This window comes from Babylonia areolata, chromosome 10, assembly GCF_041734735.1.
Source record: "Babylonia areolata isolate BAREFJ2019XMU chromosome 10, ASM4173473v1, whole genome shotgun sequence".
In the NCBI taxonomy this organism is placed as follows: Eukaryota; Metazoa; Mollusca; class Gastropoda; order Neogastropoda; family Buccinidae; genus Babylonia; species Babylonia areolata.
The window spans coordinates 2804322-2809173 of NC_134885.1; the positions used below are offsets into that span (position 1 = coordinate 2804322).

The following is a 4852-nucleotide window of genomic DNA, read 5'->3' on the forward strand; positions in this document are numbered from 1 at the left end:
TTTTATTTCTTTGAGGCGAATTAATGGTGTGATGGCATTGTTCCTTGTTCTACAGCTGCTCTTTTACGTTTCTTTCGACTTTCGATCTTCCCAGATGTTGGTCAATTGTTGTTGTTGTGCTTCTCCTTGCTCGTTTCCATTCACAACCTGCATGTCCAGGGTGCTACATTCATGTAACCTTGTGAATCTGGATGTTTGTATTTTGTATTTGTATTTGTATTTCTTTTTATCACAACAGATTTCTCTGTGTGAAATTTGGGCTGCTCTCCCCAGGGAGAGCGCGTCGCTACACTACAGCGCCACCCTTTTTTTTTTTTTTATTTTTTCCTGCGAGCAGTTTGATTTGTTTTTCCTGTCCAAGTGGATTTTCTACAGAATTTTGCCAGGAACAACACTTTTGTTGCCGTGGGTTCTTTTACGTGCACTAAGTGCATGCTGCACACGGGACCTCGGTTTATCGTCTCATCCGAATGACTAGCGTCCAGACCACCACTCAAGGTCTAGTGGAGGGGGAGAAAATATCGGCGGCCGAGCCGTGATTCGAACCAGCGCGCTCAGATTCTCCCGCTTTCTAGGCGGACGCGTTACCTCCAGGCCATCACTCCACCCATTGTACATTGCTTCAAGCCAATATGGGTTCCCAGTCACGCTTTCAGCTTTTTTTTGGTGACAGGTTCATTGAGTTAGTATTATGGCAAATTGATTTGCAGGCACGTGCATGGATGTGCGTCACCAACACTGAGGTCCGACAGAAGATCACCCGAGACACTGGACCCCACGATGACCTCCTCGCCGTCATCATGAGGAGGAAGATCAAGTGCTACAGACACGTCACAAGATCCGACGGGCTCTCACAAAGACCATTCTGCAGGGCTCTGTACCAGGGCAGTAGGAAGAGAGGGGGCGGGGGGCAAAAGAAAATGTGGCAGGACAACATCAAAGACTGGACAGACCTGAGTTTCCCCAGATTCCCAGAGAGACAGGAACTGATGGAGAGAACTGGTCTGGAAATCATCTGCGATGCCCCGACGACCCTTCACTGGGTTATGGGATGGGTGAAGGTGAAGGTGAAGGCCGGTGAAGGTATGGATGCCAGCCATTGGACAGTGTGTCACTGCTTCAGCTTCCATTGTCAGACTGGAGCATGTGACTGTGCAGCATTATCAGTCCTGTCCTGGTTGTTGTTTCCATTCTGTTTCACAGTATATCCCCAACCGAACTGATATCTAGTGACTGAACTTCCTGTATTTCGCACAAAACGATGCATGCACACGCACGGACACACACGCAACACACACACATTTGTAACACTCTGAATCAAAATGTAATAGTATCTTACTCACATGTTTTTCTTTCTACATAGTAATTGATGTGTGCATGGTGATAAGTGAAGGGTGTGTCAGAAGGTTTTTTTTTCTTTGATTTTTGCTGACGGGCATTTTATTTTTAAGTGAGCCTAAAGAAAATTTTCTGTTTTTGGTTGAAGCAGATAATAAAGTATTTTGAACTGAACTGAATTGAATTGGATCCTCTTCGTTGCCGATTTTTTTTTTCTGTGAGTAGCTTCACCTCAGCCTCAGTTCTACACTCTGACCACTCTTCCCGCCAGTCTTCCAAGTGTGGGTGACATGGCTGTCGTCAATAGTGGTGAATGCATACTTGTAGGCCCAACACTCGGCTTATATCACAGACTGACATAAGTTTACATTTGGGCCAACAGCAAAGTGAGAGCTGTATTATCAATGGTTTCTCCAGTCAATGGGAGACCATTTACAGCTTAGTCTTTTGTGAAGGACTATGACTCTCAAACTAGGAGGCAAAATTGCACTGGCTCTTAGTGCTGCAGCCTTGTGGGCTAGTTGGCCTTCAAGAACCATCCCAACGCCGACTGTCCTAAAAACCCTCTTGGCCGAGAGAGTGGGGATGTACTTGGGCAAGACACTCTCCACTATAATCAAATTCTAGCCCAAATAGTCGGAAAAGCAGTTGCCTCCTCTGCTGTTCTGATGGTCATAGTCGGACACGACTATCATATATATATATTTGTGTACTTGTCAGAGTGGATTCCTTCTGCAGAATGCTCCCAGAGGACAACATTCTCGTTGCCATGGGTTCTTTTTTTTTTTTTTTTTTTTTTTTACCGTGGCAGTGCCAAGCGTGTGTTCCGCGTCAGTTGGGTTATGCTGCTGGTCAGGCACCTGCCTGGTAGATGGGGTGCAGCGTATATGGATCTGTCTTTGAGAAACTGAAACTGAAACTGGGTGGTGGTGTTTGAGGCGTTCTGTGCATATTTCCCAGCCTTTTGTTTGTTGAAGGTTTGTAGCTGACATAAGTAGTATTGTGTCTTCTGCTTGTCCCAAGTATGGTTGTCCACATCCTTGACGACTGGCTTTGATTCCTTCACCACATCACTCTGTGGGGCCTGTCAGTGTTTTTTCCAGTGTCCTAAAACACGCCATCTGTGGGGTCTGTCAGTGTTTCTTCCAGTGTCCTAAAACACGCCATCTCTGGGGCCTGTCAGTGTTTCTTCCAGTGTCCTAAAACACGCCATCTCTGGGGTCTGTCAGTGTTCCTTCCAGTGTCCTAAAACACGCCATCTCTGGGGTCTGTCAGTGTTTCTTCCAGTGTCCTAAAACACGCCATCTGTGGGGTCTGTCAGTGTTTCTTCCAGTGTCCTAAAACACGCCATCTGTGGGGCCTGTCAGTGTTTTTTCCAGTGTCCTAAAACACGCCATCTCTGGGGTCTGTCAGTGTTTTTTCCAGTGTCCTAAAACACGCCATCTGTGGGGTCTGTCAGTGTTTCTTCCAGTGTCCTAAAACACGCCATCTCTGGGGCCTGTCAGTGTTTCTTCCAGTGTCCTAAAACACGCCATCTCTGGGGTCTGTCAGTGTTTCTTCCAGTGTCCTAAAACACGCCATCTCTGGGGCCTGTCAGTGTTTCTTCCAGTGTCCTAAAACACGCCATCTCTGGGGTCTGTCAGTGTTTCTTCCAGTGTCCTAAAACACGCCATCTCTGGGGTCCCTCAGTGTTTCTTCCAGTGTCCTAAAACACGCCATCTCTGGGGTCTGTCAGTGTTTCTTCCAGTGTCCTAAAACACGCCATCTCTGGGGTCCCTCAGTGTTTCTTCCAGTGTCCTAAAACACGCCATCTCTGGGGTCTGTCAGTGTTTCTTCCAGTGTCCTAAAACACGCCATCTCTGGGGCCTGTCAGTGTTTCTTCCAGTGTCCTAAAACACGCCATCTGTGGGGTCTGTCAGTGTTTCTTCCAGTGTCCTAAAACACGCCATCTCTGGGGTCTGTCAGTGTTTCTTCCAGTGTCCTAAAACACGCCATCTCTGGGGTCTGTCAGTGTTTCTTTCAGTGTCCTAAAACACGCCATCTCTGGGGTCTGTCAGTGTTCCTTCCAGTGTCCTAAAACACGCCATCTCTGGGGTCTGTCAGTGTTTCTTCCAGTGTCCTAAAACACGCCATCTGTGGGGTCTGTCAGTGTTTCTTCCAGTGTCCTAAAACACGCCATCTCTGGGGCCTGTCAGTGTTTCTTCCAGTGTCCTAAAACACGCCATCTCTGGGGCCTGTCAGTGTTTCTTCCAGTGTCCTAAAACACGCCATCTCTGGGGTCCCTCAGTGTTTCTTCCAGTGTCCTAAAACACGCCATCTGTGGGGTCTGTCAGTGTTTCTTCCAGTGTCCTAAAACACGCCATCTGTGGGGTCTGTCAGTGTTTCTTCCAGTGTCCTAAAACACGCCATCTGTGGGGTCTGTCAGTGTTTCTTCCAGTGTCCTAAAACACGCCATCTCTGGGGTCTGTCAGTGTTTCTTCCAGTGTCCTAAAACACGCCATCTGTGGGGTCTGTCAGTGTTTCTTCCAGTGTCCTAAAACACGCCATCTCTGGGGTCTGTCAGTGTTCCTTCCAGTGTCCTAAAACACGCCGTCTGGCCAGCAATTGGAGAAAGGTCAAGCAGATATTGCACAGTCTCAGAATGTCGGCAAATTCCTCAACTGATTTTTCCCGGCTTCAAGACGGAAAGAGTAGTGGTCAGAAAAACTGAATGCGTGGACGTCAGTTCACTCTGCCAGTCCCAGAGAGAAGTGGAGGCAAAGAAATGTGGATATTATTGCTGGGGTGTATTTCGTTGTTCCCAGGATCAGTTTCATTGTTTCACTAATTTTGATTTTGACGGTCACTGGGTACACGAGTGTGTGGGATACTTTTTTTCATTTCAATCTCACGACGAAAAGTTGACACAATGGTCAACACAGAGGCTTGTGTAGGTTTACGTCCACGAATACGACTGATCCTGATCTTCTTTTTCGCGTTTTTTTTTTTTTTTCATGTTGGATGTGATCGATGCTGACAATTCTCAGCCGGCCCTAAAACAGCCCCGTGCAGTCGGCTGGGCCATAAACAATAACAAGAACTAAGGGTTAAACTCACCCAGTCCTTCACGATGAAGTTTATAATAGCCTACCCTACCTACCCCCTGCCTTTATCACGCTATGACACGCTCAACACCTTCTCTTTCACCGACTTCACATTCCCCAGTTCGTTAGTGACAGGCAAAGACCCACCCACCCAATAATACCAAAGAAAAAAGAAAGGCGCAGAAAAAAAAAGTGTCGATGAATCAGCTCACATTACAAGTCAGAAGTAAACAAACCAATAATAAAACCCTGCTTGGAAAAAGAAAGAAAGAAAGAAAGAAAGAATTAAAAGCAAAGAACCCCCCCAGTTGGCAAGCCAGCGGCGTTCTCCCGAACCGGCCTGCCAACTGACGATCCCCAACAAGCAGACGACAAACATGCACGTGACGCCGAGCTGAGCGCCGTGGCTGGCATTCCCTGCCTTTTCTCCA

General features: G+C 47.3%; 1 protein-coding gene across 2 annotated transcripts in view; it reads left to right on the forward strand.

Annotated features, from left to right (window-relative positions):
- Positions 1–4789: 4789 nt before the first annotated feature.
- Positions 4790–4852, forward strand: part of LOC143286716 (uncharacterized) — a 105783-nt gene continuing 105720 nt past the window's right edge. For both annotated transcript variants that reach the window (XR_013055851.1, XM_076594410.1), the window contains exon 1: positions 4790–4852. This exon is cut by the window's right edge and continues 374 nt beyond it. The gene's annotated coding sequence lies outside the window, so the exon portion shown is untranslated.